The sequence below is a fragment of the Heptranchias perlo genome, unplaced genomic scaffold (genome assembly GCF_035084215.1).
Source record: "Heptranchias perlo isolate sHepPer1 unplaced genomic scaffold, sHepPer1.hap1 HAP1_SCAFFOLD_60, whole genome shotgun sequence".
Taxonomy (NCBI): Eukaryota; Metazoa; Chordata; class Chondrichthyes; order Hexanchiformes; family Hexanchidae; genus Heptranchias; species Heptranchias perlo.
Window position 1 is genome coordinate 329647 of NW_027139623.1, and position 26896 is coordinate 356542.

At 47.9% G+C, this 26896-nt stretch overlaps 6 non-coding genes across 6 annotated transcripts; 2 read left to right on the forward strand and 4 right to left on the reverse strand.

The window, feature by feature from the left end:
* The first annotated feature begins 452 nt into the window (after positions 1-452).
* On the forward strand, positions 453-524 carry trnaa-ugc (transfer RNA alanine (anticodon UGC)). The gene has a single exon. It is a non-coding gene; the product is annotated as a tRNA-Ala (tRNA).
* A 1958-nt stretch (positions 525-2482) lies between these two features.
* trnaa-ugc (transfer RNA alanine (anticodon UGC)) lies at positions 2483-2554 on the forward strand. The gene has a single exon. It is a non-coding gene; the product is annotated as a tRNA-Ala (tRNA).
* A 4398-nt stretch (positions 2555-6952) lies between these two features.
* On the reverse strand, positions 6953-7024 carry trnaa-ugc (transfer RNA alanine (anticodon UGC)). Its single transcript has one exon. It is a non-coding gene; the product is annotated as a tRNA-Ala (tRNA).
* A 2334-nt stretch (positions 7025-9358) lies between these two features.
* On the reverse strand, positions 9359-9430 carry trnaa-ugc (transfer RNA alanine (anticodon UGC)). Its single transcript has one exon. It is a non-coding gene; the product is annotated as a tRNA-Ala (tRNA).
* A 464-nt stretch (positions 9431-9894) lies between these two features.
* On the reverse strand, positions 9895-9966 carry trnaa-cgc (transfer RNA alanine (anticodon CGC)). Its single transcript has one exon. It is a non-coding gene; the product is annotated as a tRNA-Ala (tRNA).
* A 1603-nt stretch (positions 9967-11569) lies between these two features.
* Positions 11570-11641, reverse strand: trnaa-ugc (transfer RNA alanine (anticodon UGC)). Its single transcript has one exon. It is a non-coding gene; the product is annotated as a tRNA-Ala (tRNA).
* Between the last annotated feature and the right edge of the window lie 15255 nt (positions 11642-26896).

The window sequence follows — 26896 nt, forward strand, 5'->3', positions numbered from 1 at the left end:
GAAGTCCGCACGGTAAGGCGTATCGCGCTTTCTGAGCGCAGCGAGTTCCAACTTCTGAGGCTCCACAAGCATTAAATTGTCTCGGAGCAGGACTTCATCTCACGGTCCCCTCAGCAGCTCAGCTCACAGCAGCCGCCGACATGACTGGAATGTGTGACGGTGCAATGTCGAGCGAGCAGTCCCAGCTCTTGTTTGACGTTGTGTCATTCATCCATCTCACTTTATGATTCAGAGGTTGGATGTCAGCCTCGTCACTGACTATTGGCAATTGTATTTTTTTATTTCCGCTGACTTTTTTTTTGGAAAGTTCGAAGTAAAGAGGAGGAGAAACCCCGTGAACTGAAGCAGAGGTTGAACATTGTGAGCACGTGGAACGACTGGGCATCGCGTTGTCCTGGAGAGACAGAGCGGAAAGTCCACTTTTTATTCGAAAGTGGAGGGCTTTTTTGCGTGGGGATGTAGCTCAGTGGAAGAGCGCATGCTTTGCATGTATGAGGTCCCGGGTTCAATCCCCGGTATCTCCAAACGCTTTATATTTCGAATTTTGAAAAGAGCCTCTTGTTCTCACCTCACCTTCACACACAAGGACAGGAAAGGGTTTCTTCACCTCGAGAAAAACCGAACGCTCCACACACGATAAAATTCAATGGAAACACGCACGCGCCTTTGAAATGGCTCCCATCCCGGGGCTGGAGAGCATGCCCAGGAATAATAACAGAGAAAATAGGATGACCATTCGGCCCTTCGAGCCTGCTCCGCCATTATATATGATCATGGCTGATTCTCCATCTCAATACCATATTCCCGCTCGCTCCCCATACCACTTGATGCCTTCTGTGTGTAGAAATCTCTTTCTTAAATATATTCAGTGACTTGGCCTCCACAGCCTTCTGTGGTCGAGAATTCCACAGGTTCACCACCCTCTGAGTGAAGAAATAGATTATTCCCACTTTCACAGATCGGGGAGGAGCAGCGGACAGGCGTTCAGACTACACAGAGGTAGGAATAGTCTGGATGTTGGGCGGTTCTTCTTTTCCCAGAGAGTACTGAGTCTCTGGAATGCATTGCCGGCTGGTGTGGTGGGTGCTGACTCTCTCTTTGCCTTCTGGATGGATCTGGACCAGTTCTTGACTGGTGCAGAGAACGCATCACATAGAAGGTGAGTGGTTTTACAGTTAAACTACACATGGTCAGTGTGATCCACTGAACTCGATTCGATCGCCTGAGAGATTCGGGGAGGAATTTCCCAGAATTTCCCCTCCTCATTGGCGCTGGATTTGTTTCTAGTTTGTCGCCGCTCCCAGGAGATTACATGTTTCCGGTGGGTGGGGCGGGTGGTGTCGGTGGGAAGTGTCCAGTCACGATGCTCCAGGCATGTGGGACAGGATTGATGAACCAACTGGTCTTTTCCTGACCATCATGTCCGTCTGTAGCCCCAGACCGTCAAGGTGTTTTCAGTGAAGTGATCTTTAAACACAAAACCACACCTGGGGCAAGTCCTGCATCCGTCTCCAGTGAAATTATCCTCAATGCTGTCTGTGTCTCACCTTACCCTCCTCTGAAGCTCAGGGACTCGAAATATTCTTGCCGGCCTCTGCCACAATGTGTCTGAGGATTTCTAGTCCCGTCCAACCGTAAGCAAAGTGACTGATAACGGGAGCGTTCGAAAAATGTGCCCTGAAATCGGGAGGATGGTGACAGCACATCCAAAGAGTCTCTCCCCCTCTCCCAGCCTTTCTTCTCAACGCCCCCATTCTCATTGCTCTGAGTGCTGAGGCCTGGTTTCTTCCGTTTACCAACAATTATATCAGGTCCGCAAACTTCATGTTTAATTGTCTGGTTGGAGCAGAAAAGCAGATGAATTGAAGCCCGAAAAAAATCCTTATGTGGCCTCATAAAATGAAGGAGATCAGCTCTTCGTTGTAATTTGCACATATCTGCGGATGTAAGCTCAGTGGTAGAGCCCGTGCTTTGCATGTGTGAGGTTTTGGTTTCAATCACCAGCATCTCCAAAGCTATTTTTTTCACCAGAATTACCCACAGAAAGGCGAATCTTGATTTCGATGTGCCGCGAATTCCAAACTCTGAGGATCCGCAAGCATTAAATTGTCTCGGAGCAGGACTTCATTTCACTTTCCCCTCAGCAGCTCAGCTCACAGCAGCCGCCGACATGACAGGAATGTGTGACGGTGCAATGTCGAGCGAGCAGTCCCAGCTCTTGTTTGACGCTGTGTCATTCATCCATCTCACTTTATGATTCAGAGGTTGGATGTCAGCCTCGTCACTGACTATTGGCAATTGTATTTTTTTATTTCCGCTGACTTTTTTTTTGGAAAGTTCGAAGTAAAGAGGAGGAGAAACCCCGTGAACTGAAGCAGAGGTTGAACATTGTGAGCACGTGGAACGACTGGGCATCGCGTTGTCCGGGAGAGACAGAGCGGAAAGTCCACTTTTTATTCGAAAGTGGAGGGCTTTTTTGCGTGGGGATGTAGCTCAGTGGAAGAGCGCATGCTTTGCATGTATGAGGTCCCGGGTTCAATCCCCGGCATCTCCAAACGCTTTATGTTTCGAATTTTGAAAAGACCCTCGTGTCCTCACCTCACCTTCACACACAAGGACAGGAAAGGGTTTCTTCACCTCGAGAAAAACCGAACGCTCTGCACACGATAAAATTCAATGGCAACACACACGCGCCTTTGAAATGGCTCCCATCCCGGGGCTGGAGAGCGGGCCCAGTAATAATAACAGAGAAAATAGGATCACGAGTCGGCCATTCGGCCCTTCGAGCCTGCTCCGCCATTTTTTATGATCATGGCTGATCCTCTATCTCAATACCATATTCCCCCTCCCTCCCCATACCCGTTGATGCCTTCTGTGTGTATAAATCTCTCTTTCTTAAATATATTCAGTGACTTGGCCTTCACAGCCTTCTGTGGTGGAGAATTCCACAGGTTCACCACCCTCTGAGTGAAGAAATAGATTATTTCCAGTTTCACAGATCGGGGAGGAGCAGCGGGCAGGCGTTCAGACTACACAGAGGTAGGAATAGTCTGGATGTTAGGCGGTTCTTCTTTTCCCAGAGAGTACTGAGTCTCTGGAATGCATTGCCGGCTGGTGTGGTGGGTGCTGACTCTCTCTTTGCCTTCTGGATGGATCTGGACCAGTTCTTGACTGGTGCAGAGATCGCATCACATAGAAGGTGAATGGTTTTACAGTTAAACTACACATGGTCAGTGTGATCCACCGAACTCGATTCGATCGCCTGAGAGATTCGGGGAGGAATTTCCCAGAATTTCCCCTCCTCATTGGCGCTGGATTTGTTTCTAGTTTGTCGCCGCTCCCAGGAGATTACATGTTTCCGGTGGGAGGGGCGGGTGGTGTCGGTAGGAAGTGTCCGGTCACGATGCTCCAGGCACGTGGGGCAGGATTGATGAACCAACTGGTCTTTTCCTGACCATCATGTCCGTCTGTAGCCCCAGACCGTCAAGGTGTTTTCAGTGAAGTGATCGTTAAACACAAAACCACACCTGGGGCAAGTCCTGCATCCGTCTATAGTGAAATTATCCTCAATGCTGTCTGTGCCTCACCTTACCCTCCTCTGAAGCTCAGGGACTCGAAATATTCTTGCCGGCCTCTGCCACAATGTGTCTGAGGATTTCTAGTCCCGTCCAACCGTAAGCAAAGTGACTGATAACGGGAGCGTTCGAAAAATGTGCCCTGAAATCGGGAGGATGGTGACAGCACATCCAAAGAGTCTCTCCCCCTCTCCCAGCCTTTCTTCTCAACGCCCCCTTTCTCATTGCTCTGAGTGCCGAGATCTGGTTTCTTCCGTTTACCAACAATTATATCAGGTCCACAAACTTCATGTTTAATTGTCTGGTTGGAGCAGAAAAGCAGATGAATTGAAGCCCGAAAAAAATCCTTATCTGGCCTCATAAAATGAAGGAGATCAGCTCTTCGTTGTAATTTGCACCTATCTGCGGATGTAAGCTCAGTGGTAGAGCCCGTGCTTTGCATGTGTGAGGTTTTGGTTTCAATCACCAGCATCTCCAAAGCTATTTTTTTCACCAGAATTACCCACAGAAAGGCGAATCTTGATTTCGATGTGCCGCGAATTCCAACCTCTGAGGCTCCACAAGCATCAAATTGTCCCTGAGCAGGATTTCATCTCACGGTCTCCTCAGCAGCTCAGTTCACAGCAGCCGCCGACTGATCGGAATGTGTGACGGTGCAATGTCCAGCGAGCATTTGGAAGAACAGCGACCTGAAACAAAAATGCTGGTCGGCACAGCCCGAGGAGACTCGCCTCTCTCCCAGACTTTCTTCGCAACGCTCCCTTTCTCATTTCTCTGAGTGACGAGACCTGGTTTCTTCTGTTTACCCAGCGGGTACAGTAGAATAGTGGTTAGTTTACTGGACTCGTAATCCAGAGGCCCGGACTAATAATCCCGCCACGGCAGCTGCGGAATTCAATTTCAATTGATTAAAAATTGAATTAATTAAATAAAAGCTGGAATTAAAATACTAGTATCAGGTCCGCAGACTTCAGGTATCTCCTATGCTTAAAAGAGGAAATGCTTTTCAGCACAGTAAATCCTCGGGTGGCCTTAGGAAAGTGAGGCACTCAGTCCTTTTACACTTATGATATGGAGATGCCGGTGATGGACTGGGGTTGACAATTGTAAACAATTTTACAACACCAAGTTATAGTCCAACACATTTAATTTAAATTCCACAAGATTTCGGAGGGTTCCTCCTTCCTCAGGTGGTGTGGAAATGAAATTTTCGAATCCTTCGCATTTGAAAATCACAGAACAATGCCAGGTGATTACTGCCCGTTGCCAAGGCAATCACAGTGAGCAGACAGAAAGGTGTCACCTAAAAGGCCAGCGAATACACAAACCCCCCCCCCCCAAAAAAAGAGAGAGAGAGAGAAGGAAGACAGTAAATGACCCGTTATATCAAAAACAGATAACATTTGTTTGCTGGTGGGGTAACGTATAGTGTGACATGAACCCAAGATCCCGGTTGAGGCCGTCCTCATGGGTGCGGAACTTGGCTATCAATTTCTGCTCGACGATTTTGCGTTGTCGTGTGTCTCGAAGGCCGCCTTGGAGTACGCTTACCCGAAGGTCGGTGGCTGAATGTCCATGACTGCTGAAGTGTTCCCCGACAGGGGGAGAACCCTCCTGTTTGGCGATTGTTGCGCGGTGTCCGTTCATCCGTTGTCGCAGCGTCTGCATGGTATCCCCAATGTACCATGCTCTGGGGCATCCTTTCCTGCAACGTATGAGGTAGACAACGTTGCCCGAGTCACAGGAGTATGAACCGTGCACCTGGTGGGTGGTGTCCTCTCGTGTGATGGTGGTATCTGTGTCGATGATCCGGCATGTCTTGCAGAGGTTACCGTGGCAGGTTTGTGTGGTGTCATAGACGCTGTTCTCCTGAAAGCTGGGTAATTTGCTGCGAACGATAGTCTGTTTGAGGTTGGGTGGCTGTTTAAAGGCGAGTAGTGGCGGTGTGGGGATGGCCATAGCGAGGTGTTCGTCATCATTGATGACATGTTGAAGGCTGCGGAGAACATGGTGTAGTTTCTCCGCTCCGGGGAAGTACTGGACGACAAAGGGTACTCTGTTGGTTGCGTCCCGTGTTAGTCTCCTGAGGAGGTCTACGCGATTTTTCGCTGTGGCCCATCGGAACTGTCGATCGATGAGTCGAGCATCATATCCCGTTCTTACTAGGGCGTCTTTCAGCGTCTGTAGCTGTCCATCGCGTTCCTCCTCGTCTGAGCAGACCCTGTGTATTCGCAGGGCCTGTCCATAGGGGATGGCCTCTTTGACGTGGTTAGGGTGGAAGCTGGAAAAATGGAGCATCGTGAGGTTGTCCGTGGGCTTGCGGTAGAGTGAGGTGCTGAGGTGCCCGTCTTTGATGGAGATTCGTGTGTCCAAGAAAGAAACTGATTCTGAGGAGTAGTTCATGGTGAGCTTGAAGGTGGGATGGAACTTGTTGATGTTATCGTGTAGTCTCTTCAGTGATTCCTCACCGTGGGTCCATAGAAAGAAAATGTCATCGATGTATCTGGTGTACAGTGTTGGTTGGAGGTCCTGTGCAGTGAAGAAGTCCTGCTCGAACTTGTGCATGAAAATATTGGCGTGCGAATTTGGTCCCCATGGCAGTTCTGTGTGTTTGGATAAAGAACTAGTTATTGAAGGTGAAGACATTGTGATCCAGGATGAAGCGGATGAGTTGTAGGATGGCGTCTGGAGATTGGCTGTTGTTGGTGTTGAGTATTGATGCTGTCGCAGCGATGCCGTCATCGTGGGGGATACTGGTGTAGAGTGCCGAGACGTCCATCGTGGTGAGAAGTGTTCCTGGTTCAACTGGTCCGTGGGTACTGAGTTTTTGTAGGAAGTCTGTAGTGTCACGACAGAAGCTGGGGGTTCCCTGCACGATGGGTTTCAGGATGCCCTCGATGTATCCAGAGAGGTTCTCACACGGGGTTCCGTTGCCTGATACGATGGGACGTCCGGGTGTGTTGGCTTTGTGTATCATTGGGAGGCAGTAGAAGTCTCCCACGCGGGGATTACGTGGGATGAGAGTGCGTTGGATGCTTTGAAGGTCTGGATCGAAGGTCTTGATCAGTTTGTTGAGCTGATGGGTGTGTTCTATGGTCGGGTCTGTGGGTAACTGTCTGTCTGTGTTCCTGGTTGTCCAGTTGTCGGTATGCTTCTTTGCAATCGTCCGTTCTGTTCTGTCTGACAATTTTCTCTGTTGTTGTCACTGGGCCCGCTCTCCAGCCCCGGGATGGGAGCCATTTCAAAGGCGCGTGCGTGCTTCCATTGAATTTTATCTGGTGCAGAGCGTTCGGTTTTTCTCGAGGTGAAGAAACCCTTTCCTGTGCTTGTGTGTGAAGGACAAGAGGGTCTTTTCAAAATTCGAAACATAAAGCGTTTGGAGATACCGGGAATTGAACCCGGGACCTCATACATGCAAAGCATGCGCTCTACCACTGAGCTATATCCCCTCAGCAAAACAGCTTCAACTTTAGAATAAAAAGTGGGCTTTCCGCTCTGTCTCTCCGGACAACGCGATGCCCAGTCATCACACGTGCTCACAATGTTCAACCTCTGCTTCAGTTCACGGGGTTTCTGCTCCTCTTTACTTTGAACTTCCCCAACAAATGTCAGCGGAAATAAAAAAAAATGCAATTGCCAATAGCCATTTGCGAGGCTGACATCCAACTTCTGAATCATACCGGGACTTGATGGTTTGACTTGCAGGGAGAGGTTAGACAGACTGGGACTTTTTTCCCTGGAGAGTGGGAGGTTAAGGGGTGATCTTATAGAAGTCTATAAAATAATGAGGGGCGTAGATAAGGTCGATCGTCAAAATCTTTTCCCAAAGATAGGGGAGTCTATAACGAGGGGGCATAGATTTAAGGTGAGAGGGGAGAGATACAAAAGGGTCCAGAGGGGCAATTTTTTCACCCAAAGGGTGGTGAGTGTCTGGAACGAGCTGCCAGAGGCAGTAGTAGAGGCGGGTACAATTTTGTCTTTTAAAAAGCATTTGGACAGTTACATGGGTAAGATGGGTATAGAGGGATATGGGCCAAGTGCAGGCAATTGGGACTAGCTTAGTGGTATAAACTGGGCGACATGGACATGTTGGGCCGAAGGGCCTGTTTCCGTGTTGTAACTTCTATGATTCTATGATACTATGATATGATAAAGTGAGATGGATGAATGACACAGCGTCAAACAAGAGCTGGGACTGCTCGCTCGACATTGCACTGTCTCACATTCCAGTCAGTCGGCGGCGGCTCTGAGCTGAGCTGCTGAGCGGACCGTGAGATTAAGTCCTGCTCCGGGATAATTTAATGCTTGTGGAGCCTCAAAAGTTGGAACTCGCTGCGCTTCGAAAGCGCGATTCGCCTTTCCGTGCGTAATTCTGATGAAAAATATTTTTGGAGATGCTGGGGATTGAACCCAGGGTGCTGACACTTGGTATACTTGGCTTAAAATCGTCTCGTTTTCCGCTGCAAGCAGACAATTAAAGATGAAGTATGCGGACCTGATAAAACTGTGGGTGAACGGAAGAAACCAGGCCTCGGCACTTAGTCTAATGAGAAAGGGGGAGTTGAGAAGAAAGGCTGGAAAAGGGGGGAGAGCCTGCTTTGGCTGTGCTATCAACATCCTTCCGATTTCAGGGCACATTTTTCGAACGCTCCCGTTATCAGTCACTTTGCTTACGGTTGGACGGGACTAGAAACCCTCAGGCACATTGTGGCAGAAGCCGGCAAGAATATTTCGAGTTCCAGAGCTTCAGAGGAGGGTAAGGTGAGACACAGACAGCATTGAGGATAATTTCACTGTGGACGGAGGCAGGACTTGCCCCAGGTGTGGTTTTGTACGAAAAGATCACTTCACTGAAAACACCTTGACGATCTGGGGTTACAGACGGACATGATGGTCAGGAAAAGACCAGTTGGTTCATCAATCCTGCCCCACATGCCAGGAGCATCGTGACTGGACACTTCCTACCGACACCACCCGCCCCACCCACCGGAAACATGTAATCTCCTGGGAGCGGTTACAAACTCGAAACAAATCCAGCGCCAATAAGGAGGGGAAATTCTGGGAAATTCCTCCCCGACTCCTTCAGGCGAACGAATCGAGTTCAGTGGATCACACTGACCATGTGTAGGTTAACTGTAAAACCTCTCACCTTCTATATGATGCGATCTCTGCCTCAGTCAAGAACTGGTCCCGATCCATCCAGAAGGCAGAGAGTCAGCACCCACCACACCAGCCGGCAATGCATTCCAGAGACTCAGTGCTCTCTGGGAAAAGAAGAACAGCCTAACGTCCAGACTATTCCTACCTCTGTGTAGTCTGAACGCCCGTCCGCTGCTCCTGTGAAACTAAGAATAATCTATTTCTTCACTCAGAGGGTGGTGAACCTGTGGAATTCTCTTCCCCAGAAGGCTGTGGAGGCCAAGTCACTGAATATATTTTAGAAAGACAGATTTCTACACACAGAAGGCATCAAGGGGTATTGAGAGAGAGCGGGAATATGGGGTATTGAGATAGAGGATCAGCCATGATCATGTCCAATGGCGGAGCAGGCTCGAAGGGCCGAATGTCCGACTCGTGATCCTATTTTCTCTGTTATTATTACTGGGCCCGCTCTCCAGCCCCGGGATGGGAGCCATTTCAAAGGCGCGTGCGTGCTTCCGTTGAATTTTATCGTGTGCAGAGCGTTCGGTTTTTCTCGAGGAAAATAAACCCTTTCCTGTCCTTCTGTGTGAAGGTGCAGTGAGGACAAGAGGGTCTTTTCAAAATGTGAAACATAAAGCGCTTGGAGATGCCGGGGATTGAACCCGGGACCTCATACATGCAAAGCATGCGCTCTTCCACTGAGCTACATCCCCTCATCAAAACTACTTCAAATTTAGAATAAAAATGTGGGCTTTCCGGTCTGTCTCTCACGGACAACGCGATGCCCAGTCGTTCCACGAGCTCACAATGTTCAACCTCTGCTTCAGTTCACGGGTTTCTGCTCCTCTTTACTTCGAACTTTCAAAAAAAAAAGTCAGCGGAAATAAAAAAATACAATTGCCAATCGTCAGTGACGAGGCTGACATCCAACCTCTGAATCATAAAGTGAGATGGATGAATGACACAGCGTCAAACAAGAGCTGGGACTGCTCGCTTGACATTGCACCGTCACACATTCCGGTCAACCAGCGGCTGCTGTGAGCTGAGCTGAGGGGACCGTGAGATGAAGTCCTGCTCCGGGACAATTTCATGCTTGTGGAGCCTCAGAAGTTGGAACTCGCTGCGCTCAGAAAGCGCGATTCGCCTTTCCGTGCGTAATTTTGATGAAAAATATTGTTGGAGATGCTGGGGATTGAACCCAGGACCTCATACATGCGAAGCATGCGCTCTACCACTGAGCTACATCCCCAGATAAAATAAATAGGTAACAAAGCAATGAAGAACTTATTGTTCTCATTTTATGAGACCACCCATGGTGGGACTGCCAGATGATAGATTATTTCCAGTTTCAAAGATTGGGGAGCAGCAGGGAACAGGCGTTTAGACCACACAGAGGGAAGAATAGTCTGGATGTTAGGCGGCTCTTCATTTCCCAGAGGATAGTGAGTCTCTGGAATGCATTGCCGGCTGGTGTGGTGGGTGCTGACACTTTGTATACTTGGCTTAAAATCATCTCGTTTTCTGCTCCAACCTGACAATTAAAGAGGAAATTTGCGGACCTGACACAACTGTGGGTGAACGGAAGAAACCAGGCCTCGGCACTTAGTCTAATGAGAAAGGGGGATTTGAGAAGAAAGGCTGGGAAACTGGGGAGAGACTCCTTGAACCGTGCTGAAACCATCCTTCCTATTTCAGGGCACATTTTTCGAACGCTCCCGATATCAGTCACTTTGCTTACGGTTGGACGGGACGAGAAATCCTCAGGCGCATTGTGGCAGAGGCTGGCAAGAATATTTCGAGTCCCTGAGTTTCAGAGGAGGGTAAGGTGAGACACAGACAGCATTGAGGATAATTTCACTATAAACGGATGCAGGACTTGCCCCAGGTGTGGTTTTGTGTTTGAAGATCACTTCACTGAAAACACCTTGACGATCTGGGGTTACAGACGGACATGATGGTCAGGAAATGACCAGTTGGTTCATCAATCCTGCCCCACATGCCTGGAGCATCGTGACTGGACACTTCCCACCGACACCACCCGCCCCGCCCACCGGAAACATGTAATCTCCTGGGAGCGGCGACAAATAGAAACAAATCCAGCGCCAATAAGGAGGTGGAATTCTGGGAAATTCCTCCCCGACTCCCTCAGGCGATCGAATCGAGTTCAGTGGATCACACTGACCATGTGTAGGTTAACTGTAAAACCACTCACCTTCTATATGATGCGATCTCTGCCTCAGTCAAGAACTGGTCCAGATCCATCCAGAAGGCAAAGAGAGGTTCAGCACCCACCACACCAGCCGGCAATGCATTCCAGAGACTCAGTACTCTCTGGGAAAAGAAGAACCGCCTAACATCCAGACTATTCCTACCTCTGTGTAGTCTGAACGCCGGTCCGCTGCTGCTCCCCGATCTGTGAAACTGGGAATAATCTATTTCTTCACTCAGAGGGTGGTGAACCTGTGGAATTCTCCACCACAGAAGGCTGTGGAGACCAAGTCACTGAATATATTTAAGAAAGATAGATTTATACGCACAGAAGGCATCAAATAGTATGGAGAGAGAGCGGGAATGTAGTCTTGCGATGGAGGATCAGCCATGATCATATATAATGGCGGAGCAGGGTCGAAGGGCCGAATGGCCGACACGTGATCCTATTTTCTCTGTTATTATTACCGGGCCCGCTCTCCAGCCCCGGGATGGGAGCCATTTCAAAGGCGCGTGCGTGCTTCCATTGAATTTCATCGAGAGCGTTCGGTTTTTCTCGAGGTGAAGAAACCCTTTCCTGTCCTTGTGTGTGAAGGTGAGGTGAGGACAAGAGGGTCTTTTCAAAATTCGAAACATAAAACGTTTGGAGAAACCGGGGATTGAACCCGGGACCTCATACATGCAAAGCATGCGCTCTACCACTGAGCTGTATCCCCTCAGGAAAAAACGCTGCAACTTTAGAATAAGAAAGTGGGCTTTCCGCTCCGTCTCCCCGGACAACGAGAGGCCCAGTCCTCACACGTGGTCCAAATGTTCAACCTCTGCTTCAGTTCACGGGGTTTCTCCTCCTCTTTCCTTTGAACTTTCCAAAAAAAAAGTCAGCGGAAATAAAAAAATACAATTGCCAATAGTCAGTGACGAGGTTGACATCCAACCTCTGAATCATAAAGTGAGATGGATGAATGACACAGTGTCAAACAAGAGCTGGGACTGCTCGCTCGACATTGCACCGTCACACATTCCAGTCAGTCGGCGGCGGCCATGAGCTGAGCTGCTGAGGGGACCGTGAGATGAAGTCCTGCTCCGGGGCAATTTAATGCTTGTGGAGCCTCAGAAGTTGGAACTCGCTGCGCTCAGAAAGCGCGATTCGCCTTTCCGTGCGTAATTCTGTTGAAACTTTTTTTGGAGATGCTGGGGATTGAACCCAGGACCTTGCGCTCCACCACTGAGCGATATCGCCAGATGAAATGCTTTTTTAAACAGGGAAAGAAGAACTGATTGTTCTCATTTTATGAGACCATCCAAGGTGGGTATGCCAGGTGGTAGATTATTTCCAGTTTCAAAGAAGTGGAAGTGTCCGGGGGTATGCTTCTGACAGGCAACATGTCAGAGTCCATGAGGAAAGGCATCATCATCCTAATCGACAAGCGGAAGGGCGAGACGGAAGAAATCAGAAATTAGGCACCCGTTTCCATGCTAAATGTTGACTACAAGATTCTGTCTGAGGTCCTCCCAACCGGTTCTGCTCTGGAGCTGCTGATCCACCCGGATCATACCTGTACTGTACCTGGCAGGAAGATGCCTGATAGCCTGGCACTACTCAGTGATACGATCGCCTACGTGCAGGATGCGGGGTGAACACCTGGCTCATCAGCCTGGACCAGCAGAAGGACTTCGACTGAATATCCCACATGTACATGATGGACGTGCTCTTTAAAATGTAGTTTGAGGAGGCAATCTGCGATTGGATCCGACCGCTCTACACAGAAATCTATAGCGCAGTCCTAATCAATGGTTGGGAGTCCGAGAGCTTTCCATTCACATCTGGAGTCAGGCAGGGCTGTTTCTCTCTGTGGTCTTGTTTGTGTGTTGTATCGATCCGTTTGCTGCATCCATCAGGAAGGTCGCAGGCATGGGGGAGGGGGGGGGGTGGGGTTGGTGACGATCCCAGGCAGTGGAGGCTCTCAGGTTAAAGGTTTCCGCTACATGGACGACGTCACCGTCTTCTTCTCTGATCAGCGGTCGGTTCACAGACTGATGGGCATCTGCGACCGTTTCGAGCTGCCCTCGGGGGCTAGAGTGAACCGAAATAAAAGCGAGGCCATCTTATTTGGCAAGTGGAGGCCAAGTCCTTTGTCCCCTTCACTGTTAGGTTCGACTATATGAAGGTGCTGGGCATGTGGTTCGGGGGGTCCCTGGCCTGCACCATGAAACGGGGAGAGCGGGTCGCCAAGTCCAAACAGAAGCTTGTTATGGAGGTGGGGCTCTCCCTCTCCATAACCGGCAGGGACCTGGTGATAAGGTGTGAGGTACTCGCAGTTTTGCTCCACGTGGCCAGGGTCTGGCCCATACCCCGCTGATCCGCCGTCACAGTCACCCGAGCTATCTTGCACTTTGTCTCGAGGTCCAAGGCAGAACTTGTCCGCAGGGACACCACGTCCAAGACCCCAGACAAAGGGGGGAAGACTGTCCCCAAAACTACTCTGATGCTGATTGCCACCTTTGTGTGTGGCTGCCTGGGGATATGTGTAGAGCCCCAGTACGCAAACACCAAGTGTCACTACGTGCTGCGTTTTTACCTGTCCCCCACACTGAGAAGGCTGGGTCTGGCCACGCTGGCCGAGCAGACGCAAGACGTCTCGGCCAACTGAACCGTAATCCCCCAACCCCACCTGTCCCAGGTGGAGAGGATCCTGACGACCACAAGGCCGCCAGACAGTGGGAGTCCTGCAGGTAAAGGAGAGGGCGGATCTGATCCAGCAGTTCCCCGACCAGACGGTCGATGCCATTTGGCAGAATGACTCATTGCCAGAACTGACCAACCGGCGCCAGGATGTAGCCTGGATGATGGTGAGAAGGGCCCTGCCACTGCGGTCCTTCCAAAACTCACGCAATCTCAGAACCACCGCGAGCTGCCCTCGAGACTGCAGCAAGGAGGAGACCATCGTCCATCTCCTGGTGGGCTGACCCTTGGTGCAGAAGATGTGGAGACAGATGTATTTTTATCTGTCCGGGTTCATCCCCAACACCTCAGTAACACAGGACATTGTGCTCTACGGGCAGTTCCCCAGGACGCACACCAAGACAGAAATCAACTGCTTCTGGAAAACCATCAAGTCGGTGAAGTTGGCCCTTTGGTCCGCCCGAAACCTGCTGGTCTTCCAGCTGAAGGAGCTGTCCATGATCGAGTGTTGCCGACTGGCACACTCCAAGTTCCAGGAGTACGTGCTGAGGGATGTAATGAAATGAGGTGCAGCCTACATAAATGCTCTATGGGGAAAGGCCACTGTATAAGGCCATTTCACATTGGATTGTACAGCATGTATTCGAAGATATGTACTGTGATTTGAATTATAATAATGAGGTCATTGTGTGAACGATCTGTATTGTTTTGAACGGTAATTGTGATTTACATTGAAATGTGTATATCCTTAAATTTTAAGAAATGAAGTATACTTTGAAATTTTAATAAAATCTTGGGGCACAAATACACAAATCACGAAAAGTAGCGACGCAGGTTAAAAAAAGGCAAATCAAGCACTGGGATTCAATTCTAGAGAAATAGAATTGATAAGCAAATAAGTTACGTTAAACCTGTATGAAGCCTTGGTTAGGCTACACTTGGAGTATTGTGCACAGTCTGGTCACCATATTATAGGAAGGATATAAAGGCATTGGAGATGGTGCAAAAAAGATTCACAAGGATGATGCCATAACTGAGAGGTTATCCTTATCAAGAAAGGCTGAACAGGATGGATCTCTTTTCTGTAGAAAAGAGAAGACGAGGGGTGACCTGATAGAGGTCATTAAGATGATGAGGGAGACGAAAATTAGAGGTCATAAATATAAGATAGTCTCGAATCAATCCAGGAATTCAGGTGAAACGTCTTTACCCAAAGAGTGGTTAGAACGTGGAACGCGCTACCACAGGGAGTGGTTGAGACAAATAACGTAGATGCATTTAAAGGGAAGCCACATAAGCACAAGAGGGAGAAAGAAATAGGGTGTCCTGAAAGGGTTAGATGAAGTAGGGAGGGAAGAGGCTCGTGTGGAGCATAAAAGCTGGCATAAACCAATTGGGCCGAATGGTCTGTTTCAGTGCTGTAGTTTCGATGTAACTCAATGTACTGTTTTGAGGACGGTGGAAGAGCAGTCGGACCTGGGGGTGCATATTCACAAATCTTTGAAAGTGGCAGGGCCAGTTGATAAGGTGGTTAAGCAAGCGTATGGGATACACGGGTTTGAACATAGGGGCATTGAATACACAAATAGGGAAGTCATGTGAAACCTTCACAAAAAGACTGGTTAGGCCTCAGCTGGAGTATTGTGTACAGCACTGAGCATCACACTTTAAGAAGGATGTAAAGGCCTTGGAGAGGGTACAGAGGAGACTTACCAGGGAGATGCCAGGGATGAGTGACTTCAGTTATGTGGAGGGATTGGAGAAGCTGGGATTGTCCTCCTTAGATCAGAGAAGGTTAAGGGGAGACCATGAGTGGTGTTCAAAATAATGAGGGTTTTTTATAGAGCAAGTAGTGGAAACTGCATACTCTGGCAACTGGATTGGTAATCAGAGGTAATAGGTTTAAAATAATTGCCAAAAGAATAGAGGGGAAATGTGGAGCATATTTTTTACACAGAGGGTTGTTAAGCACTGCCTGAAAGGATGGGGTCCCTTTTAGAGACTGTCTTCGTGTCAGAGACTCAAAATTCATACTTTAACTGGGGAACTGCAGGAACAGAGTGAAACGGGTTTACTTGTGTCCCTGGATTCAATGCACATTGTGGAGAAATCTGTAAAATTTATAATTGAATCGGCAGGAGTGAACATGGTCAATACAATTATATGAAAACTGTAAATGAAGCCGCTCATTGTTGTTGGACCAGTCCTTTCTGAGCACAGCTTTTAACTTTATTCCTGATGTGGAGATGCCGGTGATGGACTGGGGTTGACAATTGTAAACAATTTTACAACACCAAGTTATAGTCCAGCAATTTTATTTTAAATTCACAAGCTTTCGGAGATTTTCTCCTTCCTCAGGCAAATGTTTCAAGATCTCCTTGAAGCCTACGCATTTATACATATTGAACAATAATACATGGTGTTTACAGACTGCCCCTGCAACTGCCCGTTGCCAAGGCAATCACCGTGTTCAGACAGAGAGGTGTTACCTGCAGAACCTCCGAATACACATTCAACAAAAAAACAAACAGGGAAAAAAAACAGAGAAAAAAAAACACAGAGAGAGGCAGAAACATCCGGAAGGCAGAGAGAGCCAGCAAATGACCCATTATATTAAAAACAGATAACATTTGTTCGCTGGTGGGGTAACGTGTAGCGTGACATGAACCCAAGATCCCGGTTGAGGCCGTCCTCATGGGTGCGGAACTTGGCTATCAATTTCTGCTCGACGATTTTGCGTTGTCGTGTGTCTCGAAGGCCGCCTTGGAATACGCTTACCCGAAGGTCGGTGGATGAATGTCCATGACTGCTGAAGTGTTCCCCGACTGGGAGGGAACCCTCCTGTTTGGCGATTGTTGCGCGGTGTCCGTTCATCCGTTGTCGCAGCGTCTGCATGGTCTCGCCAATGTACCATGCTCTGGGGCATCCTTTCCTGCAACGTATGAGGTAGACAACGTTGGCTGAGTCACAGGAGTATGAACCATGCACCTGGTGGGTGGTGTCATCTCGTGTGATGGTGGTATCTGTGTCGATGATCTGGCATGTCTTGCAGAGGTTACCGTGGCAGGGTTGTGTGGCGTCGTGGACGCTGTTCTCTTGAAAGCTAGGTAGTTTGCTGCGAACGATGGTCTGTTTGAGGTTGGGTGGCTGTTTAAAGGCGAGTAGTGGAGGTGTGGGGATGGCCATAGCGAGGTGTTTGTCCTCATTGATGACATGTTGAAGGCTGCGGAGAACATGGCGTAGTTTATTCCTGAGAGAGGTCTCATTAAGACAAGGTTCTGAACTTTGAGATGTTTGTGATATATCCACGTCATCACTTACATTTGGGCAAAGCTGCTGAAGAAATTTGTTTGTTCAAATGACTGTAACTAATAGCAATGATCAGGGGTATAACCGTGTCAGTGGAGATTTACCCCCTGTATAAATCAGGGATCGCTGTAATGAATCCACACAGAGTGCCTGCCGGAGCTGCGGTTTCCAGGCCAACAGACATTACTGCTTCTCACAGAAATGGGATATTCAATAATGTATCAGATAGAATGTATTTATTATCCTGTCCTTGCAGCCGTTGGAGTTCCAGGTAAGCCATTATCTCAGCTGTTCATGGTCTAAATCGGTATTAACTCTGCTGCTGTACTTGGCATTATTTTTCTCCCATCGTGTATTACACAGTGGACTGTTCTGTTCTATCAGTTGATCGATTGTCCTAAGTCTCTGCTATTGTTGTCTTATAGCAGCTGCATTGTATGCCTTATGATCTTGTATATCTAACCCTGGCATTGTTACTGGATTATTCTCTGTACTGAATGTATTGGAATCAGGTGTCTGGGCTAAGAGCTGGTCTCAGACCATCAGGAGTTGTTCACAGTTTCATGTTGTGGAACTAACCTGTCCTGGAATATTTTGTCATCAATGTGTTTTCAGTGATTGATAATGAGACAGCTCACGGTCACTGTGTCACAAGGAGGCGGCGCAATGTCCTCCCTCCCCGATAACATGGTACGGTTTAACAGGGATTTCAATGTATTATTGGTTATCACTGTTATGAAAGATAATTTCATTGTGTGTGTATCTGACACCGCTTCAGATGTCTGGCTACTGAACTGAGTTTGTTGCTGATTCTTTCACATCTCATTCTCTGCTTCACTGTCGATGAATTCACTGTAAAATGCAATGTTTTGAGGTTATGTTGTATCAGTTTGCACTTTATCTGTTGGAATCAGGAGCCTTTCTATTTATCCGTGGATTATAAGTGGCAGCGGTGATGTCGGCGTTTTGTTCATTGAACAATGCCGCCATCTAACGCTGTACTTTAAAGTTACAGGAGAAGGAATTTCAATTGTTGTGAGCTGTGTCTGGAAGAGGGTTTCAATTCTGTTTATTCCATGCATTGTAGGTGAAGTGAACAGTGCAGGTGAACAGGTGGAGATTTGGATGATCTGTAGAAACATTAAACTGTTCACAGAGGCTTCACCATTTAACAAACTGACACTAAGAACAAAATCGTTTGAACACGGGGCTGGTGAAGGGAAAGCAGGCGCAGGATGTTCGGATTTACTCGGATGTGAAAAGGGGCATTGAGGAATAGAGTAGAGAGAGTGCGGAGAAATAGAGAGGAGCGATTGAGAAAGAAACTGAGCAGGAAAACGAGAGATAGGGGGAGAAGGAACAATAGAAAAAGAGAGACAAGGAGAGAGATACACAGTCAGAGAAGGAGAAAGAGGGGAGAGAGAGAGAGCAGCAGCGGTGTGAATAATTCATCGGAATGAACTGCTGAAACTTCCAGTACAATTATGAAGTGGAAATGTGACTTGAATTTTTTATCAGGATGTTGTCAGATTGTGAGAGTTTTATTGTACTCTCTCTGGGTGTGTTTATCACTATCAGCTCCTAGTTCTGTTTATGTGAATGTTCCTTTTACTTGTTTACTGATTGAATTCATAAACATAATTGAAATGTATTTAAAGAATAGGATCAGTGATTTCTTTATCGCTTTGAATTATGGGGATATTGTATTCCAGAAGCTATGTGTCAGTTTTATTCAATAAAGAACGAGGCGAATTCAATGATTGTGTTTTAATGTAATTTTAGTTGAATATGCAAAGTAAATTTATTGAACACATTATGTAACCAACGAACAGTTCATTGACACCAATAACCAAAGAAATTAATGGTTGAATTCATTAATTGGATTGTGTGAGCTGGACCTTTAGATTAGATTTCCTCCAACACCCTCCTGCAGTCTCTCCCTGTGAATCCCAGCCTCTCCTCCCACGGCATCGAATCCTGCATTTCCTCATCCGTTCCCTCAGTTCATTCGCTTTCCCAAACTATCAGCTACTGATTCCCCTCCAGCTCATACATGTCCTTTTCCTTGGTCTCCCGCCCAAACGCACTCGCTCGCTCGGCCTCCAGTTGCCTCTTCTAATCCAATCCGAAGCCTCAAACTCACCCCCACGGATCACGGTCTTTCCCGTTTTGTGCCAGCTCCAGTCGGCTCTCTCCACCCAGAGCAACAAACCTCCCCCTGTCCCCTCACCTTCTCGTCCCTCGCTCACTTTCCCGTCCATCTGGAGCCCAAATCCGGATTTAACCTGTTGGAATCCCGGTGTTTAAATCCCTCCTCCCTTCCCCACTGGCACTGCCCCCTCACTCGGCCCTTCCAGTGGATCTGGTGCTCACTTTATTCACTCTCTGTATCAATTTCCCAATTCATTATTGATTATTGTGTTTAAAAACATTTATCTGTCCGAAAGCGCTGCCCAGGTCAGTGAACCAGTTTCCACCGTTTGATGCAGCAACAAAGCTGGAAATTTTACACCAGATCCTGTCACACTGCCGCCTTGTCTCCAGGTCTGATCAGTAATTTCTCTCCTTCCGTTTCTCTCTCTTACAGTTAACTTGGTGGCGATTGTGATCCTGTCCCGAGGAAAGTGCGGACTCTCCAAATGTATCACTCGCTACCTGGTGGGAATGGCGGCGGCCGATCTCCTGGTCGTTATTACTGATGTCATAATGTCGCGCATTGTTGAGATTTATTTCCCAGTTTTATTCTTGAACATTACCCCCGTGTGTCGTCTCATTGAAATACTGAGTTTAATTAACACAGCGGCCTCTGTCTGGTTCACTGTCGCTTTCACCTTTGATCGATTTGTGGCCATTTGTTGTCAGAAGCTGAAAACAAAATATTGCACCGAGAAAACGGCGGCTGTTGTTATCGGGGTGGTGAGTGCGCTGAGCTGTTTACTAAACATTCCCTGGTACTTCGTATTTGACCCGGAATATATAATGGACAATATACCCCGGGGTTGTGTCTTTAAACCGACCTTTTTCACTTCACCCGCATGGGCAGCTTTTGACTTGTTTAATCTTGTGTTAATGCCTTGTCTCCCATTCATTCTGATTTTGCTTTTCAATGTTCTCACCGCCAGGCACATTTTAGCGGCCAGTAGAGTCCGCAGGGGACTCCGGGGCCGCAGCAATGGAGCGAATCACAAGGATCCAGAGACGGAGAACCGAAGGAAATCCATCATTTTACTCTTCAGTATATCAGGCAGTTTTATATTGTTATGGAGCGTAGCAGTTTTTTATGTTATCTGTCCACGTGTAACCAACGCCCAGTCCTATACGGTCAATGACATTGAGTCAGCCGGATTCATGCTTCAACTTCTCAGTTCCTGCACCAACACGTGTATTTATGCTGTGAACCAGACTAAATTCAGAGAGGAGTTGAAGAACGGGGTGAAATACCCACTGAATCTAATTGTTAGATTTGTTAAATCATAGAAGCACCTGATGACTATTCATTCGAAAATAAACAAAAGGTCTTTGAAAGAGATTCTCACGTTTGTCGATGTCGTAAGACGGACGGTAATGGATTAATTTACATCAATGAATTCACTAAAGTGACTGATATCAATCCAATATTTTAGATTAATTTGGAAACACCAGACAGGAATTATATTTTCCCCATCAAATGCGATGTTGTGAAATAATACAAGATGTGATTCTAACATGAAATGGTTTGCTGTTATTAATCTGGAAATAATATGTAAGGAATCTTACAAAACCAGGTTATAGTCCAACAGTTTTCTTTGAAAATCACAAGCTTTCGGAGGATTTCTCCTTCGTCAGGTGAAGTGTGGGATTCCTTGAAGGTTACCGCATATATAGTCAGAGAACAATGCCTGGTGATTACAAATAATCTTTCCATCTGCCCGTTGTAAAGGCAATCAAAGTGTTCAGACAGAGAGATATTACATACAGGACCACCGAATATACAAACGGCCAGAACAAATGACAGAGAGAGAGAGAAACATCCGAAAGGAACAGAAAGAGAGAGAATGACCCGTTATATTAAAAACAGATAACATTTGTTCGCTGGTGGGGTTACGTGTAGCGTGACATGAACCCAAGATCCCGGTTGAGGCCGTCCTCATGGGTGCGGAACTTGGCTATCAATTTCTGCTCGATGATTTTGCGTTGTCGTGTGCCTCAAAGGCCGCCTTGGAGAACCACCTTTGGAAAAGTTCTTGAAGGGGAACCCTTTCCATCATAAGGCCGTCAGACAGTGGACGGCACGGAATGTTCTGAGGCTCCTGCAGGTAAATGAGAGGGTGGATCCGATCGGGAAGTTCCCCCAAAAGGCGGGCGAAACCATTTAGTGGAACGTCACGTCACCGGAACTGACTAACAGGCACCAGAATGTAGCTTGGATGATGGTGAAAAGGGCCATCCCAATACAGTCTTTCCTGCACACAGCATCTCATCACCACCGTGAATTGCCCTCGAGGCTGCAGCAGAGACAAGGCCATCGTCCATCTCCTGGTGGACTTTCCCTTGGCACAGAAGGTGTGGAGAGAGATGCGTTGGTATCTGTCCCAGTTCATCCCCAACAGATTGGTAACACAGGACCCTGTGCCCTATGAGTAGTTCCCCAGGACGCACACCAAAACAGATATCAACTGCTGCTGGAAGACCATCAACTCGGTGAAGGAGGCCCTTTTGTCCGCCCGAAACTTGCTGGTCTTCCAACTGCAGGAGCTATCCACGACCGAGTGTTGCCGACTGGCACACTCCAAGGTCCAGGAGTACAAGCTGTGGGACGCACTGAGGCACGCTCCGGCTTAAACAAAGGCTCTATGGGGAAAGGCCACTGTGTAAGGCCATTTCACCTTGCATCGTACAGCACGTATTTGAAGATATCTACTGTGTTTTGGATTGTAATGGTGAGATCGTAGTGTGTACGATCTGTATTGTATTGTGTTGAATTGTAATAATGGAATGGTAGTGTGTATGATCTGTATTGTATTGTATTGTTTTGAATTGTCATGATGGAATGGTAGTGTGTCTGATCTGTATTGTATTGTTTTGAATTGTAACTGTGATATTTACATTGAACTGTGTGGATCCATAAATTTTATGCAATAAAGACTATTTTGAAATATCAAAAAAAAACTGTCTCACCGTGGCTGTTTGTACTGGACAGTTAACAGTGGAAATACAGCCGGACAGTAAAGATGTGGGGAGTTATACAAAGAGCATCTATTGCAGGCACCAGGTGAGAAATATGAGTATTTTCTTAATGGTGAAAATCTAGTGACCGTAGAAGAGTAAAGGGATTTGGGTGGCCAGGTACACCAATCACTAAAAACTAGTGCACATGTTAAAAAAAAAATTAAAGATCCCAATTTCTCGGCTGTCATATCCCAAAGTACCCGCTTTCAGGTGCTTCGCCAACTCTCTGGAATTTGCTGATACAATCAGGCCCCACTGCCTCCCTCGCTGGTCCATTCCATACATCCAGCACCCTCTGCATTAAAAAAGTGACATTCAAACATTCTGCTCATCCTGTGCCCCATGAAGAGAAGACTAATCGTGGCGGGAGGACCCAGACCATCAGCCTGATCTGAAATTGGACATTTCAGCTTTTAATTCCGAATTTTTCATTTACAGTTTTTTCCTTTTTTTGTTCAATTCTATTTTGATTTCATTCTTGCAGATTTTGCATTTTTAAACAAATTCTGTGCGCAGTGAGTGTTGAATCCGGGTCCTTTGATTGACAGCTCTCCCCTCCCCCCATGCTCCTGGGCTGATTCCTCCCATCACGTGACAGGCGGCGGCGTCATTCACATTTGCGCGCTGATGTCACGACGCGTACGTGCCGCACCGGCCCCAGGGACGCCGCGCATGCGCCGCGCTGTCGCTGTGCCGCGTTCCCCCAGCAACAGGCCGACGTCGGGAGAATGAGGATGGCGTCCTCGGGCCGTCGGGCGGGCGGGCGGTGCTGTGGGCGGAGGCAAGGCCGATAGAGGGAGGGCCCGCACCCGGGAGTGGCCTGGGAGGGGAGAGCAGGGGTAGAGGGGGGGGGGGTGCGGGGGAGACGGGCGGAGTTACTCGGGGCCTCCTGCGGGCCCCGTGAATCTCCACTCTGTCAGCGCCCGGTGTCGAGCTGGGCTCGGGGGGGAGTCACTCTCCCGCCTCCCCGTCAAACGGGCCGTGGGTCGGAGCCCGAAAGTGAGCGAGAATCAAACAGCACAGAAAGAGGCCGCTCGGCCCATCGCGCCTGTGCCGGCCCTGTGAAAGAGGCCGCTCGGCCCATCGCGCCTGTGCCGGCCCTGTGAAAGAGGCCGCTCGGCCCATCGCGCCTGTGCCGGCCCTGTGAAAGAGCGATCCCATTAGTCCCACTCCCCCTGCTCTTTCCCCACAGTCCCGCAAATTTCCGCCCTTCAAGGATTGACCCGATTCCCTTTTGAAAGTTATTATTGAATCTGCTCCCACCGCCCTTTCAGGCAGTGAATTCCAGATCAGAACAACTCGCTGCCGAAAAACATTCTCCTCATCTCCCTCTGGCTCTTTTCCCAATTCCCTTCAATCTGTGTCCTCTGGATACCGACCCTCCCGCCAGTGGCAACAGTTTCTCCCCATCGACTCCATCAAAACCCCTCCTCATTTTCAACCCCTCTATTAAATCTTCCCTTAACCCTCTCTGCTCCACCGGGAACAATCCCAGCTTCTCCAGTCTCTCCCGGGAACTGAAGTCCCTCATCCCCGGTACCATTCTGGTAAATCTCCCCTGAACCTTCTCTGCTCCAAAGAGAGTAATCGCAGCTTCTCTATTCTCTCCACATAATTATTATTATTTATTAAGTGGGTTGTGCTGGGTATCTGGAAGCTGTAATTCGGTGAGTAGAAAGCAGTGGGAGGATAAGCCTGAAGATTGATTTTGGGAGATGGTGAAGACGGCGATCGTGGATTCAGACAAGGGAGGGAGGTGGTCTTTGAGACCGTCCGTGCTCTGTTGTAAGATCTCACTGTGTGTGTCTTGTTCCAGCCGTTCCCATTTGAACCTGTGACCTGACTGGCGGAGTCTGCGAACTCGACTGCTGCTGTGACCCTGACTGTTCCTCCGCGGACATCAATGTCTTCTCCACCTGTCTGCCGGGCAGTGAACCGTAAGTTTCTGTTCGTGTGTTACTACATTGGCTCCTGGTCCGACAAATTCTCGCTTTTAAAATCCTCATCCTCGTTTTCAAATCCCTCCATGGTCCTCGCCCCCTCCCTATCTCTGTAACCTCCTCCAACCGATTTATTCTCCACCGACAACCCCAGGTCACTCCAACTTATCATGGATTCTGCACTATCCGTTTATCTCCTCCATAGCCCATGTACACTGGAAGAACAGTCAGTGCTGGGACACTCAGTCCTGTTATGTGCACAGTCGGTGCGGGGACAGCCAGTCCTGTTATGTACGCAGTCGGTGCTGAGACATTTTGTCCTGTAAGACACACAGTCAGTGCTGGGACAGTCAGTCCTGTTCTACACACAATCAGTGCTGGGATACAGATTCCTGTTATATAGTCAGTGCTGGGACACTCAGTCCTGTTATTCATACAGTCAGTGCTGGGACACTCAGTCCTGTTATGCACACAGTCGGTGCTGTGACGCTCAGTCCTGTTATACACACAGTCAGTGCTGGGACAGTCAGTCCTGTTATACACACAGTCAGTGCTGGGACACTCAGTCCTGTTATACACACAGTCAGTGCTGGGACACTCAGTCCTGTTATACACACAGTCAGTGCTGGGACACTCAGTCCTGTCATACACACAGTCAGTGCTGGGACACTCAGTCCTGTTATACACACAGTCCATGCTGGGACACTCAGTCCTGTTATACACACAGTCAGTGCTGGGACACTCAGTCCTGTTATACACACAGTCAGTGCTGGGACACTCAGTCCTGTTATACACACAGTCCATGCTGGGACACTCAGACCTGTTATACACACAGTCAGTGCTGGGACATTCAGTCTTGTTACGTACACAGTCGGTGCCGAGACACACAGTCCTGTTATGCACACAGTCGGTGCTGGGACACTCAGTCCTGTTATACATACTGTCAGTGCTGGGACACTCATTCCTGTTATGCACACAGTCAGTGCTGGGACATTCAGTCTTGTTATACACACAGTCGGTGCTGGAACACTCAGTCCCGTTATACACAATCGGATAAATAAGTCTATATGGACTTCCAGAAGGCATTTGATAACTTTCAGCGCAAGAAATTAAAAGAATAAATAAAAATGCACAGAATTGAAAGTGATCTTGTGACTTGGGTTGGAATTGGTTGGGAGGTCGGAGAAGAGAATAGGGATAAAGGGAACGTTCGTTGATTGGCGGGATGTGACCAGTGGTTTCCCCAGGGTTCTATACTGGAGCCTCAGCTTTTCACCATATTTATCAATAACTTGGATGAAGGAATAGAGAGTTGTAGATCCAAGTTTCCAGGTGACACTAAGTTAGGAGGCACAGTAAGTGGTGTAGATGGGAGCAGGAAGTTACAAAGAGACAGTTTAAGTGAATGGACAAACTGTGGCAGGTGGAGTTCAATGTGGGGAAGTGTGAGATCATTCACTTTGGATCCAAAAAGGAAACGTTGGGGTGAGAGACTGGGAACGGTGGAGGGGCAAAGGGATTTGGGTGTCCATGTACACAAATCACTAAAAGCTAGAGCACAGATACAAAAATTAACCACAGACTAATGGAATGTCACTCCGTTATTTAAGAAAAGAGGGAGGTCGAAACCAGGAAAATACAGACCTGTCAGTTCAACGTCAGTTGTGGGGATGTTACTGAAATCTATCATCAGAGTCAAAATTAGCTGGTCAAAGAGAGTCAACATGGATTTGTGAAGGTCTGACTAAGCTGGTTGAATTTTTTGAGGTCACTAACAAGGTGGACAGGGGAGTGTCTATGGATGTTGTCCATATGGACCTCCAGAAGGCAGTTGATAAGGTTCAGCACAAGAGATTGATAGAATGAATAAGAATGCACAAAATTGAAAGTGATCTTGTGAATTGGGTTGGAATTGGTTGGGAGGTCGGAGAAGAGAGTAGGGATAAAGGGAAAGTTCTTTGATTGGTTGGATATGACAAGTGGTATCCCCAGGGATCTGTACTCGCGCCTCAGCTTTTCACCATATTTACCAATAACTTGGATGAAGGAATAGAGAGTTGTAGATCCAAGTTTCCAAATGACATTAAGTTTGGAGGCACAGTTAGTTGTGTAGATGGGATCAGAAAGTTACAAAGGGAGAGTTTGAGTGAATGGGAAAACTGTGGCAGGTGGAGTTCAATGTGTGAGATCATTCACTCTGGATGCAAGAAGGAAACACTGGAGTATTTGCTTCAAGTGATAGACTGGGAGCAGTGGAGGAGCAAAGGGATTTGTGTGTCCATGTACACAAATCACTAAAAGCTAGTGCACAGATGCAAAAATTAATCACAGACTAATGGAATGTTGGCCTTTATCTCGAGGGCGGGAATTCAAAGGGGAGGAAGTGACGCTTCAGTTCTACAGAGCCTTGGTCAGAGCCCATCTGGAGTACTGATCCTCACCAAGGATATATTGGCCTTGGAGGGGGGACAGTGCAGATTCACCAGAATGATACTGGGGCTTGAAGGGCTCGATTATGAGGACCTGTTGCATAAACTTGGTTTACATTCCCTTGAGTTTCGAAGGTTGAGAGGTGATCTGATCCAGATATTTCAAATTATAAAGGGATTCGATAGGGTAGAAATAGAAATGCGCATTTTCCACCAGCGGGGTGTGGGTGGGGGGGGGGGGGAGTGGCTCCTATCTCTTAAAGGGAGGGTGTCTCTTAAAGTCTCTTAAAGGTAGCCGGTACCTGTTACTTGCTAATAATAAGTCTGCTGTCTGCACGGATATCAGACATCACACATGTAAAGCACAGATGCTTTACCCTATGTTACCCTAACCCTATGTTT